The sequence below is a fragment of the Symphodus melops genome, assembly GCF_947650265.1.
Source record: "Symphodus melops genome assembly, chromosome: 14".
Lineage (NCBI taxonomy): Eukaryota > Metazoa > Chordata > Actinopteri > Labriformes > Labridae > Symphodus > Symphodus melops.
This window is the reverse complement of record NC_136704.1, coordinates 4,757,531-4,772,725: the sequence shown is the minus strand read 5'-3', so window position 1 is coordinate 4,772,725 and position 15,195 is coordinate 4,757,531. Positions and strand designations below refer to the sequence as shown.

At 40.6% G+C, this 15,195-nt stretch overlaps 1 long non-coding RNA gene across 4 annotated transcripts in view; it reads left to right on the top strand.

Annotated features, from left to right (window-relative positions):
• The window catches only part of LOC306834816, a 135,470-nt gene that overhangs the window by 37,638 nt on the left and 82,637 nt on the right, over window positions 1-15,195 (top strand). For 3 of the 4 annotated variants that reach the window (XR_013780537.1, XR_013780538.1, XR_013780539.1), the window contains exon 2: window positions 2,763-2,848. This is a non-coding gene — a long non-coding RNA (uncharacterized lncRNA). Of the gene's footprint in view, window positions 1-2,762; window positions 2,849-3,999; window positions 4,579-15,195 lie in introns of those variants that run through there. The other variant, XR_013780540.1, reaches the window with a different exon arrangement.

Sequence of the window (15,195 nt, the reverse complement as noted above, 5' to 3'; positions counted from 1 at the left end):
GAGTATTTTTGCAATATGTAAAAAAAAAATACCATTAACTTATAGAAACTCTCAAGTCAAGGTCACCTTCTCAGCACCGTTAGAAACCTTTAAACTTCTTAGGGCCAGATTTACTAAGATCTCAATTAAAGAGTACTAAATTGCGTGCTCATTGCAAAAGTTTGCTGGTTTGGCTTGTGGGCGTTTTGCGGGTGATTTACTAAGAACATTTGTGTGAATGACGTCAGGTGCAAACCTTGTGGAGGCGGTAGTATTTCTGTCAGGCTTTTGGATGTTCTACTGGTTTACGTCACAGAGAGTTTGGACGGAAAGCTGGACGACTGCAAGCGCAAAATAGGTGTTAGTGAGAGGCAAATGAACGTCCAGTATTTTCAAGTAATAGCAGATAAATCTGAATATAACAAAAGGAAAAAGTGGTTTATAAGAAAACCTCAGTATTAAACACGGTCCTCTGTGGCACTGGTGCGCAGTGTGTGTGTGCCACTCGTGCCATCGTTGCGCACCAGAAGCTGGTCAGCGCTGTGTCTGATCGGACATAAATCTCATGGCAACAGGTACTGAAGTTGGGGGTACAACTGCACGCTGTTAGTAAATCAGATAGCACATTTTTTGCTTGTGGTATCAAGTTTGCACACGTTTTAATACACGCAAACGTTTAGTAAATCTGGCCCTTAATGTTGAGATATTTCCTCTAAACCTAGAGTAAATCCATTCATCCATTATCTATACCACTTATTCCTGCTGGGGGTCACAGGGGGGCCGGAGCCAATCCCAGCTGTCATTGTGCGAGAGGTGGGGTACACCATGGACTGCTCACCAGTCAATCACAGAGCTGACAGACAACCAGCCACACTCACATTCACAACGACAGGCAATTTATAGTCACCAGTTAACCTAATGAGCTTGTTTTTGGACTGTGGGAGGAAGCCGGAGCACCCACGCACGTACAAGGAAAACATGCAAACTCCACACAGAGAGATTCCTGCCACACGGGGATATAAAGCAGGAACCTCCTTTGCTGCACCCCTATACAACATACCTGGAGTTAAGCATGTTTGGTGTCTTTGTTTTAAACATAAAGGATAATGTACGTTGATTTGGTTGTTTAAAGCAGAATGAATCACCACCAGTTTGAGTAGCAACCAGACGTAGAGACAACCCTGAAGATGTTCCTCCAGCTCCTCAAATCAAACTGTTAAACTGTCATCACTTCAATTTCACTTTAACCATCACAAACGGTGAAACACCTGATTGCCTCGTCTGGGACTTTTCTTTTTTTTCTGTCCAATGACATCGTCTATTTGGTTTGAACGCCATAGACGTTTATACAAATTCACTTCTATTTTCTGGAAAAAACTTCTGGCCGGCTACCACTCGCTTATTCACACGTGAACCTCACAACAGGACATTGGACGGGAAGGAGGAGGGTCTCGTGGCATAATTACCAAAAAAAGACATTTCAAATGAAGCAATATGATCTAAGCTATGATGACGATTGACACGCTTATGGATGCAAGTATGGCAAAAACATTCCTTCACGGTAGCATCAGCACTGGCTTTGGGTGGGCGTTGTATTTGGAGGTTGTTGGTGAAACGGTGGTCGCTTGAACCCTGGTAGGCTTGTGACCTATATACTGGTCTTTAACGTAAAGTATACATCCAAAATACTGTATGTGCTTTTTTCCCCTCGAGTGTAACTGAATTGGGACTGTGGCAGTCAGTGAAGACGAGGCTGTAGCTCAATCTTTGATTTCAATACATGAGTCCTCAAAATCCCTGCATCAAGTTCATCTAACATGTTGACTTCTCACATTGTATTGGTACGTTTGTGTCATACTGCTGCTCAGTACACCTGACACATTGCACTGTGCTGTTCTTCTGCGACGCATTGTTTACCATTATCCCTGGTTTGCTGCTGTCTGAGCTGATGGATGCGTCCTGCAGGAGGCCCGCTCTCGCTAACAGCCTTCACATCGACAAACGCCACTGCATCTTAAAACAAGGACAGTTTGATTGATTCATTTCCGGGCCGTTTCCTTCATTTGTAATTACTCTTTTATTTTTACGTCATTACCACAATCGGCTCTCCCGCAGTCTGATGGATAATAGATCTCTATCTTCTCTCTCACCTGACTTTATTGTGTCCCTGTGACAAATTCACTGGGTTTATTGCTCTTCAGTTAACGAGGCCTTTTTTATTAAAGACCACCTCCACTCTCTGTCAGTTATACAAGTAATGGGAACATGTGTAAGGGTGTATTATCTCTAAATGGAACCATTATCCTATTCTGTATGTACAGTATCTACACTGAAGCCTGGTGTCTTTGATTTCATGGACTTTCCTCTTAAATTCACCAAAACTGAGTCCTTTTAAATAATGGTTTTGAAATATTAAGCAGGCAAAGAAAAAAACATGAAAAGTAAAACTTTCTTGGCCCAGTTGTATTAGGAACCTGACCTTTCCCCCCCCCCCTAGATAAGACTGGGCCCTTCATTTTATATAATGCGCACACAATCTGTCCCAAAGGAAAGAGATTCAGGTGGGTCTATGATCCAAACCAGACGATAGAAACGACTCTTTTCACATTTCCTTTTTGAGACAGTAAAAGTCAAGATCAAATTCGCCTGACGGCTGAGTGGAAACAGGACCAAAGTCAATCTGATCCTTGGAAAAGTAAAAATCTCTCTCATCTTTTTCAATCTCTTGGCTCCGTGTTGCCATTTCTTCCATCTACCCTCCTAATCCATTTCTCCCTTTTAAGGTATTCCTGCGGTCCATCCACCTCATTCCCTCTGGGTCCATGCCTTAGGAAGATGAATGAGCCGCATCTGATGTACAATCCTGCAGGTGAGAGCACAGCCAAGAAAACTCTGACTTTGCTGAATGAGAATCTAACGGATTGTAGGCCACTGAACAGAGAACGCCAGGCTTTTGCTGCACTCTGTGTAGATGTAGAGGAGAGGGGGGAAATCATCACTCCTACATCTGCCGTAGCCTTAAAGACTGATGTTCAGCCTTCTGTCATTTATTCTACATGACCTGTTAGCACGGACAAGGTCAATCTGGCTTGTCAGCCTCCCCCCCACCCTTCCTGTCTGTCGATTGCTCTCTTGGCCACTTCAGGATCTTAGAGTGGTTGGATGACAGCTTGTGCCACCAATTCAGTCTGCACCTGTGACTTCGTGTTCGTCTGCATGTGTGTTTGCGTAGCTCTGGGTGATGAAGCAGGGGAAACTTTTATGTGCGTGGGGGTGTGCTGAAGTGCATAATTGCCAGGCACAAAAGGCCACTAATTTCTTCACTTAGACAACCACTTGCTCATCCCAGCAGCTTCTCAAAGTGCCCTGTTGTTTTCAGTTTGACCTACAACTCTCCAGTCAATGTCTCCCAGCCTCCCGCTCTTTTCTCCGTTTTAATAATTACAGACTTCATTCTCACTTGTGTATTTAATCGCTTAATCCTTCCATTTATTTGAGGATTCAACGTACAAAGACAGTCGAAGAATTAAAGAGCATGTTGTCTCACACTGAGCCACGACTGCTCATTCTAGGCCTCGGCATTCTGGAGGACATGATGTTGTCAATCAGCCAATGGGTTGGGGAGCTGGTCTGGCAGTGTTAGCTGTCAGAGCAAGGATGTGCTCAGATGGCAGTAAATCCCACCAAATCCTGGTGCCCTCTGTCAATTATCAGCCATAATCCCTTTCTTTTCTGAGAGTCAAATGGGCTCTGGGCTCAGCTCACACACTAACGCTCTGGGCCCAGGCACTGGTTACCAATGCAATGACAGGTGGTGATGGGAAAAAAAAACAGCAATTACCTTAACCACTGTTAGGTAAAACGTCCTGGCCTGCCATCGCCCCAGCAGCTACATAAAAATCAACCAATTATAGACCTTTTTTTAAATTAAAGGTAAGATATGCAACATGTTTAAAATTAATAAAGCAGATAAAATTTATACCACAAAAAATAGATGTTTTACTTTTCTCTGTCCAACAGTTAGCCCTGCCACCACATGGGGAAAGAGAGAAAGCCCTGTAAACTCAGGAACGCTGTTAGTGGAGGCATAATGGCTCTAATCATTGCAAGAGTACAACTGAAGGACTTTCCAAAGCACAGAAGACTTTGATATAAAATACATTGAAGAAAAGGAAGACAAATCGAATTTGGACAGCGTATCAGAATGAAGATCAGTCCTGCAGACAGCTGTAGGAATACTAAGCACGGAGTCCATAGTTGTATCATATATCTTTAAAGATCCCGTGAAGAGTTTTTGACTGGTTTTGTAAGAAAGCTGACAAAAGCACGCTATGAGACCTTGAAAAGAACATTTTGATTAAGCAGATCTTATAAACTGTATTTCTCTATGCCTGAAACTGCTGCCGTCTGAAGGTCTCAGATAACTCAAGTTAGAGCATGCAGCTGAAACATGTTTGTCTTTTTTTCTTCCAAGGCAAAGATTCAGTATGTGTGTTTTGTTGGGACAAGAGGATTGTTACATTATTCTGAGAGGGAATGTGGTTGTTTTGGCTGTCTCTGTACTACTTGGTAGGTCTCTGTCTGACCTTGTGTGCTTTCAAAAAAATCCTCTTATTATAAGTAAAGATTAAATTTGGAGTCGCCATAATGGTGTACTGTTGTAAGTGTTGAAGTCTGGGGCAAATTTAATTCCACAAAATAAGGTGAGATTTGATGAAGGGCAGTTATTTTCTTCAAACAACCATGAAAAACTCAAGCAAGAGCCATCTTTGAAATATTTTATAAAGGAGAGTTTAGTTTAAGTCGGAGCCGCTTACAGCTCTTTCTGAACCATTTTATGATCAGCACAGGAGCGAAAAGGAAAACTGTCTGGCAGTAAAGCATTTTAAATATTCCAAAACGTGTAATTTATTTAATTGTAGGTCTTTTTTAAAGCATTAAGTTGATGTTTCTCTTGCCCAACTACAAAGCAATACATAGCTAATATTTGAAGCAGATACCATGACTGGCCTCGCCTCACTGTGGGCGATCTGACTGCCATCTCTTGTAGGTACAGTAATAAAAGACAGTGAACAATCATCTTATAGAAGCAAGATTCAAAATCCCACACGATCCCTGCAGGGACAGGCAGTGCCGCTAAATGTCACACCCGGCTTCCAGCATTAGGCAGTATGTGAACTCGAGATTTCTAGTGTTGAAAGCAATACTGAGACACACATCCATCACCCCAAGCTCCATTCTGTTACTCTGGCAATGAGCAATACCAATGAAAGTAAATCACTATGAGTAGATGCATACACGGGGAGCAGCACTGACCTGGGTTACTTTCTGCCGTCACTCATGTTGAATGCAAAAAGGTTACGTGTCCTTGAAACAGGTTTTAGTCTGTGTGTGTTTAATTACACTGAAGCATTTTTACAATATTAATCATTCTGTATATCATCAAATAAGCGCATTGGAAGTACAAGAATGTTATCGCATTGCACCACATTTGATATCTGAGAATAGAGAGTGGCTCTGACGGAGCTCTTGTACAATGGAGCTGTGTTCAAATTCCCCCAATACATGTCCCAGATGTTTTCTAGTTTATGTTGAATGGGGGAATCTAAATGCATTACTTAAACATAATTTTGCACTCAAATGGCCCATCCAGCAAGTTTTTTCAAAATAAAATTGCAGAATGGAACCCTGCATCATTATTCATCCATCACCATGCATCGGGTTCGTATAACGTAGCAAAACACAAGCTTGGTGAAGTCACCACAAGGTCTCATGACGCAGCAGTAATATAATAAAATGGGTGATACCGTTGCTTTTTTCTATTGGCTGATCATTTGTTAAACCCAATGACATCTGATTTAGCATGAGCCTGAAGGTTAACACGACATATTAGCACAAGGAGGAACATTTGGTTATTTCAGTGGCATCTGAAGAGTTGTGTATTTAACACGCTAAAAGGCAACTTTTTCATTGCTATTTCCCATCTGTATGTATTAGATTACAGCAGAGATTTGCTGTTAAGACACAGGATAAGGAGCATGAGAGTCTAAGGTATGAGCACAAGGTCAGCAGAAAAGCTACAAAGGGAAGGTATTAATGAAGAGAAGTAAGTGACGCACATCACCTAGGAGAGTGATAGAAGTCAGCAGTCTGGTTATTGTCAATTCATTTCATATGAAAGCCAAATACCACTATGTCCAAACATGAGACTTAAGAAATTAAATTTAATCATTCATGCACACGGCTGTGACTCTACATGATTTATTTGGAGTACTCCACTCTGTCTGAATTAGCCATAAAGAGTGATATAACATTTGCAGTCGCTGCACAAATGATATGTAGGTTGTATGTTTTGTCATAACAGACGTCATTCATCTTCTGCAGCTAATTGAGTCAGGCTTGACTCAGGAGGGTCAGTATCTCTCTTTCTGCAGGGAATTAATTTCTTAATGTAGTACACAGCGTGCGCCGGCGTCGTAAAATATGGACCAATACAGTCTCGGTTTTACAGCTCTACAAGATCCACACAATATTTATGCCCAGTGTTTACAGCCAGAGGCTCCCAGACTTGTACTTACAAGCTGAACTCTTTATGCTTTTATAATTTTCTATCATGCTGATCAACTCTGACCAAATGGTATTAATTTTCTTAATTCAAAGCTATTAGTATTATGGCTGCCTCCATAGGCTGTGCAGTGTCGTGTTTGTGCCAAAGCATATATTTATAGAATATCATCCCCCTAAGTAGTCCAAAGACTGAAGTGGATATGGTTCCACTAATGCCCTAAGATTGTTATTTATGAGGCTTTCTATCAAGTGATCATATCGATGTGTTTCACTTTGTATCGTATTGTTAACAATGAAAACGTTCTGTTGACTGATAATTACACAAGGCGTCATTGGTCCGCTTCATTTGTTGAATACAATCCAAAAAATGATTCAAGAACTTGAAGGAAAGATGTGCAAGATTTTACACATAGCAGAAATCAAGTACAGTCAAGATGAAGAAATCAAAATGGTACAAAAACAAAGCATGCTGAGTGATATGTGAAGCATTTGATTTAGATGTGACTCAAAGTTCAGATATTTAGAGATCTTTACGTCTCTGTGGGAATGAGATAGAGGTGACAGTATAATATAGTTGAGTTAATTTTCGTCATGCTTTTTTCAGCGTCTGATTATTTAACCCTGTATTAAGTCATCTCATGGCATGCAGTCTTTCTACAATGGACTGATGGCGTTCATTAAGGAAAAACACAAATTGATTAATTTCAGGGCTTTGGATTGACATTTTGAAGCCAATTGAAGTTTCCTGTCTTTCATTTGTCCAATCAAATGAATTTGTCCGGAACAAATACTCAATAAATTACACCTGTGTTTTTAATGATCAAGTGTGAATTTGAAAACATAGATCTTTGTTTCTCTCATTTATTTTCAGCTTCTTTATACTATAAACGTTCATCCATTGAAGGAAACATGTATTTTCTTTATAGTGGTTGAGTAAAAGGCTCTGACTATCTCTAGTATGCATTGATAAATAATTGTTTATTCTTAATATAAGATGATTACTGCTCTTGGGCCTCTTAATTAAAAGCTTGTTTGCACGTTTGTCAGCATGAGACATGAGATGAAACTAAAACCAAACCCCTCCAATTCATGAAATGGTCTTATGAGAAAAATTCAGAGGGGAAATAGGGTTTGAAGAGTCACTCCATGACAATACACAGGACATGTCTTGCAAGCCAAACAGTCTGATTCTCTTTCATTTTGGTCTGCAGTTGTATCTTCCCTCAGTGTAATATCCACTCAGTGGCCACTTCATTTGCAACACCTGCCTTGCAAAGCAAACAGCCTGCTCCTCCAAACGTTGCATCACGCGGCTGAAGCTCAATATACCCAACAGGCACAGTCAAGGGGTTCAGTTACTGTTTGACTAAAGCTCAAAATGAGCCAGATGTGTCATTTTCTTTGAACGTGATATGATTTCTGGTTTCAGACACTGGGGCTTCAATGTCATTAAACTGTGGCAACAACAGGGATTGTCAGGCACCAGAGTGTCTACAGTTTACAAGAAGGGATCTGTTAAACATGTAAAAAAAAAAAAAAAAATGGAACCGTATTTCATGTGGCTGAGTTACTTTGTCAGCTGGAAAATAATTTAAAAAACACAAGTAAATGTTTATATTTATATTTCTAATGCTGATATTATCTTTAAAATGCACATTGTTTTGCCCATATTCTTGTTATTAATGTTATTGGATCACGTGTCTTTTATTTTTAAATTACTTAATTAATATTTACATTACCCTTTCAAAAAGGAGCCTGTCAGCTTAATGATTTTACTTGATTGTGCTTGTTTAACCTGAGTCACTTAAAGGCCCTGGCACACCAAGAACATAGTCACACCAAGAACATAGTCAGACCAAGAACATAGTCACTTGTCGGTCTTATTTGGACCGACAGTGAGCGATCGTCGCTGTTCTTGTGTCCAGCTCCGTCGCTACCCGTCTGCCTTTTTTTGGCCGATTCAACATGTTGAATAGACGTCAGCAGCATCAGCGCGGTTGCTGAGTGGAATCACTCTGATTGGCTGTTCAGAGGTTTTATTTTTCTCCAGCTCTCGACACAGGTTCTGGAAAACCCCTTTGAGCCTGCTGCTATCGTACCAATGTTTTCCCCCATTTGGTGTTATTTGTCGCTTCCTCCTCTTTTCCAGTTTGCGAGCTTAACTGAAAGTTAGCGTGAGGCAGCATTTCCAATATGGGGAAACTATTGTTGGGTTCAAAGCTCCATCTCAGGAACTAATGGTTAACGCAAGATTATGTCTACTTTTTACTTTAAACTTAATGACAAAACAAGATAAGCTTGGTTCTATGAAAGCAATACTTTAGCGTGTGGCTTATCTTAATTTAGCTGGACAAAGGCTTATGTCAAAGTAGGTATCAGATTGTAAAGTTTGTTTGCGCTTTATGACCATAAACCATTGTGAAACAAAAGCATCTTTGATTGCAAAATGTACCACAAGGCCAAACAAAAGTTGCTTTTCATGTTTGGCTCTATAAGCCCTTTAAAACAGACTCCCAGTATGCCAGCGGTCATTTCATCCTGTCATGTAAAAAAAAAAAAACACATCTCTTTGACTATGACATATTGTTCTCTCCCCTTCATGTGGCTGTTGGCCTCAGAGAAAAGCCAAGGAATCTGCTCCTCTCCCTCCCCCTCGCCCCTGCTGCTCTCCCCGGGTCAACCTCCAACAGAAAGGCCCAGGGCCTGTTCCCTCCGCTGTCACCAGACGCCCACACTAGAAACCCCATTCTCCTCCCCTACAGTGCTAACTGCACACGTGCCGACACTCCTGTTGTGATGTAGATGTCGAGCTGAAGAGCGAAAACTCTTGCCCCCTCTTCCTCTACACATGAGGCGAACACTGATCCTGGCCATGACATTTTAAAACTGATTTTAAAATGGCCATATGTTAATTCCACTGCTACAACGCACCCATGGCATGTTTAACAATAGAGCCAGGGATATCTTCATGACTTCATAATTTTGTTTTGATGCCCAAGATGACTGTTGGGAAAGTGACCAAGGTGTGTTCTGCTCATAAAGGTTCATATAGCCTCTGGCATGTATCCCAAAGCAGAGATTAGGAGTGGGTTTCAGAGGTCTGGCACGTTTACTTCTTTCTGACTTTACTGGCCCAGATTTTATTTTTCATTTTCAAAGAAGAAGTCATCAGCCCAAACCGACTCTGACTCATGCGATATCACTCGAGGCAATCTCTTAGACTTCACACAGCTCCCCCTGGAAAACCTTAGGGTTTCTTTGGAGGTAGCAGTAGAACTCCCCTTGACCTGTAGCAGACTTTGATGTGTGAAATGTGTTAAATAGTAAGTTCCCCTTTCATATATTGACCTAAAATTGACAACAAGTCACTGTTACTTTGTTTTTCATGATACTTGTTTTTGTTTTGTTTTTATGTGACCTTCATTTTAACCGGAATATTCCCATTGAGATTTTCTTTTACAAGGCAGTCCTGGCCAAGACAGCAGCGTAGCATTCTCCAAAAAGGAACAACAAAAGGACAAAAAGTAGCTCATACCAAAACAACAAAACATGAGCAAAAACATGAAGCGCTCTTTCACCGAAGACAGAGCGAGTTCAATCTAAAGGTTGCAGCTACTTCCAGTTTTAGGAGTCAGTAAAAAGCATAGATAAGAAGGCAGTCCATGAAGTGTGGCCTGACACTGAAACATTTAGGACTTCTGTTGTATAACAAGCAAACTTTCTCATCCAGAACACAACTAAAGGTCTGTGTGTAGAAAATACTTTTATTATCTTGATATCACCCTCAAACAAATGTGCAAGCCAGTGAAGGCCTACTGATGGCATGCACTAAGGATTGCATCTTTCAAATAAGCAACACAACACACATTGTCCATTTAGCACGTCTGCCTGCATGAATATACAATATAAGGCCTTTTGACCCTAGTGTGCAAAATACTGGGAGGAGAAAATGTAATTTATGTACACACATTGTGATTTACCATGCCTGAAAAAAATGGCGGTGTTGGTGATCACGTCTGTAAAACCTTTTAAGAGGAAGGTTTTAAAATAGATGCCCAGTGTTACGCACAGATAGCTACTGTTACTGTAGCGTTGAGGTGTAAATATATCATGAAAGAAGGCGTAAAAAACACTCTTTTCCACACGTTTTAACATGCTTAGAATGGTTTGTGTAGTGATCTTATATGTGGAGCCCCACCAATAAAATCAGCTGACATTAGCATATCAAGTGTGCTAATTTTAGCACAGATATGCACTGTTATGACTAGATTTATTCACCAGTCAAATATCTTTATACTTGGGGTTCATAATCTTTCACTAGCAGTGCTCTTTCACCAGCAGAGGGCGCTACAATGACCACAACAGGTTTGCTGAGACTCGAGTTTCAGGCAGTGATGCACGAACGTTTACTTTCCATTATCTTTTTCAAAAGTGTTTGATACTGCTGAGGGATCAACGCAATATATCTGTATATCGATATCTAACTACTACATCTCTACAGCTTGTGTATTCAACACCTCCCCAACAATAATCCTGTTATCTTCTTGTAAAGTACTTTTTGAGTTACTTCATACAAATCTATTTTTAATCACATTATTTATCTTTTTCAATTAGGCTTCATTAACTCAAAGCTGTCGTTAAGGGAAATGGTGCGCTTGGCATGGACACTCCAATAACTGTGGCTTTTAATACTGTTGGACATGCACAGAGCTTTTCTGCATTTCTACCACGTGAATATTGCCAGACCCCATCCCGTCCTCTAAGACATGCCATTTCCTCCTTGTGCAAATAATACACTTTAATAAAGCCAGCCAATCGGGATGAAACACCAGCCATCCAAGCCAATCACTTTTGCAGGCTATTTTGCAAATATATTACCAAATATGGTCACGTATAAAATGGATGCTGTCCTTCAAACAGCATTTCCACACTGACTGTGAAGAGGCCCAATGTGTCTGGTAAAAGTGCCAGCTGATGGTTTGGTTCACGCAGAGGTTATCAGCTTTCAGTGTGCTTACAGGGAAGTAACCACTTCATTCTAAAGCCTCTTCTAGCGGGTTCATTACTGGTTCAGTTAAACACATTGACAGTCAGACAGAGAGCTAATGAAGGTGAACTCAAGCCCCATTCACCTCTAAATAATCCAGTATGTCTTTGTTGGGCCGATTATTGGCAAACACAAGAAGAGAAACCTTTTTAAATTGGTAGATGATGAATACAGAGATTGATGATGAATACAGAGATAGATGTGTTGTATAAAACAGAGATTCTGGTCATTTAAGGATAATGGACTTTTTAATGGCATCAAATTGGACAACAAAGCCAGCATCTTTCCTGTTGCTCCTTTGATAGAAATGTATGTGTGTGTTTATTGTCTTATTATTTTCAATCTTCACAAATGTTGCCAATATCTGTTCTCACTGTTTAGTTTCACTTAAAAATTCAGGTCTAAAATAGACTAATTTAAAAAAATGAAAGCCTAATAATGGTGACATCAGGCTAAATATGACTAATCACATTTAAGGAGTGGTTGTGTCGAAATGATGCTATGTGAGATTTTTGTGGGGGGTGGGGGGTTCAGCTTGTGTGCAGTGGGTGATCGTGGCAGGGTCATGTCAGCACATGACTCTGCATTCTGTCCTGGTAAATCGGTCTAAAGGCCTGTTTTTCAGATGAGCAAATTGGTGAAGGTGCACCCCCACAATAAAACCCACGCATGGCTTTACATGATCATGAAGAATGCTTAGTTTACATGACAGGCAGACTGAAAAAAACAAACAAAAAAAACTGCAACTTTAAACACTTTGTGGCTTATTTTGAGTAACTTCAGTCAGATAATGAAAGGCTGACCACGTGTTGTCCTCTTGCATTAACTGTGTCATGCTGAAGCACACCTTCCAAGCATGTCAGGGCCAAGGAAGAGTACAATGCTTGAAGATGGAACATAGCACTCGCTGGTCAAATGAACTGGACTTTAGGGTTAGGTGGATTTGCACCCTTATACCCAATATAAACAATTTTGTTATCAAAGGTAACGTATTACTGAGTACGATTAGATTACACAAGTAAATGAAGAAGCCTTTTACCTCACTTACGTGTCAACTTAATACAAATGACCATATCATATATGTGCTAATGAAAGGACACATTTAAATATAATTGTGCTAAAATTACATTGAAAACTGACATGTTCAGTTGATGGCAAAATGTATGCTGATTTCTGTCTAGACATGTCAGACTTGTTAATAATGAAGACCTTACTGGGCTTTCAAATTCCTTTAACATGCAGTCTGAATCACTCACTATACCGTCTGGCAGGCTGCTGGCCTATATCTGCCAACTCATCCCGAGCTGTCTGTCTTTCTGTCTATCAACTTTCTGAAAACTCCTGTGGATAAGAGCATCAGCCAAATATCTGTCATGCTTGTATTTTCTTTTTCTTTTTTTTTACTCTTGTGTGAAAGGGACCTGTTCAAATACACATTTCTGCCCTCCACCCTCTATACACGCTCACTATTGCTGACTAATGTTGATAAGAGGCACAGCTGACATTGCTTGTTTGGCTCCTGCCCCTAATTAAAAAACATCCGGGTGTCTGATTTCCCTCCAATTCTTTCCCAACTGGCAGATCCATACAGAACTCCTGCAAGATTAAAAATGTTAAGTGGTTGGCTCGAGGCAGCAGCAGAGCCCTCATCACTTCTAGTGGTGTGGTTTCATAAACGTAATTCAGTTATTGATTCACCAGTCAAAAGTGATATGTGTTGTAGACTTGAGGGCTCCGGCAAGGTTGATCTATAGACGAGGTGAGCTCAAAGAGACACAAGTGGGAGATGCAGAGGGAGCGAGGGAGGGAGTGAAGAGGAAGTTCAAATAATTAAGTCTGGGGCGTCACGTTGAAATCTCGGCATTCAGTTGACATGACAGCTGTTTGCCTTTCAGAAAAAAAAGATGTTGTCAGCTCTTTAACCATAAATATCTAATCATCCTGCAGATACAGACAGCTGACAACGATGAACAATCTTGTTCCTCAGATTTGAGATTTGACAGGGCTGTTTAGAGGCAACATAGAGTCCTTTTGTGTTAAACTAACTGCCAAATATGAACTTAAGACCTGAAATAGTGTTTGAAACCAGTAGAGATTTGGTTTTCTGAATTCAAAGCTACTGTATATTGATCAAACATTTATCGAACATTGATGTTGTCTACCTTTGAGACTAATGCCTGGTTAGGAGCGTGGATGCTCTGAATGGCCCATAACAGTACACACCCATGGGGATCCAAACAAAGCCAGTGCTTAGTGGATGCAAATCAGCTACTGGGGTGAACATGGTGGAATTGCTGATGAAGGTGAGAAAGAGTTCATTGACTTTTGATTAACACAGAAACCTGTTGAGAGAAGCCACACAGTCTCGAGGCAGTTCATGCAATAGTCACGATAATACCAGATAAGAGATGGATAAACAAAGGTAGTCCTGCTCCACCAATAATCACCTCCTGATTGCGGCTTCCTGCATGCCTCCTCCTCTGTTTCTCATCAAGTCATCAGCCTGCACAGTATATACATTATTTCCTGGTTCTTTAGTTATTGCCTCTGCATTTACATCTAAGAAATACCACTTCATAACTTTAATGTTAATGAAAACATCCAAACGTTGAGTGACCTTTGGGTCCAAAGGAAGCTAACTGCCATTCTTATGACAAATATAACAAAGTTCCTCACTGATATATTTTTTTTAATAAACACCAAGGAAGATGCTTAGCGTAGATGTTTAGCGAGAAAAGAAGCTGAAAAGAAATGCTAACAGAGAAAGATTTAAAACAGTTACAGAGGCTTTACAGGAGGTACTGACAGGAGTTTGGCCTTATATAGCTGGATGTTGACAGCTGAGAGAGAGACTTTGGAGCACTCATTAGTGAACATATCAATGCATTACAAAAAAACAACCAAGAGTAGCTGCTCATTTAGGAGTGAAGCAAGTTAGAGAGGTTGTCATTTTGCCGTGACATTTGTTGTTTATGACAGCAAATGTAAGGATCGCTTGAATGCAGGATTTTGATTTCTTTTTTTGAGGGATTCAAGAGAAATCCACAGCATTATTCATCCAGAGTTTTCAAAGCAAAACAAATTAGCAGTTAATGCTTAATGTGGATTTAAAACAGATAAAAGACAGATCCCACATGCTTCAGTAAGATGGACTTTTCTCTCACATGGAGCCTGGGCCATTCTTCGGGTTGAATGACCAGGTGTCCCTGTGGCGTACATGGATGTCTGGGAAATTAACCAATTCAACAACTCTATTGCTGTATTGACGTTATTGTGCCACTATAGGGCTAAATATATTGGAAATATTGGACTTCCCCATATTTTTTTCTTTCTGCATTATATTGGGATTTGTTTGTAAAGGGGGCCCATTTTGGCCTTTATTGAAAATGACAGCTTTAGAGAGACTGGGAGGACAGACTGTGAGACGACATGTAGCAAAGGGCCGAGGTTAGAATTCAAACCCACTGCTGCTGCTACGAGGACAGTAGCCTCTGCAGTTTAACAGTCTGTAAATGTGGCTACAGCATGAACAAGCTTATGTGGCTGGTAGTGGGAATAATCAGGGAACCCGTTTTGTGTAAATGAGCATCGTGCTGGGGTAT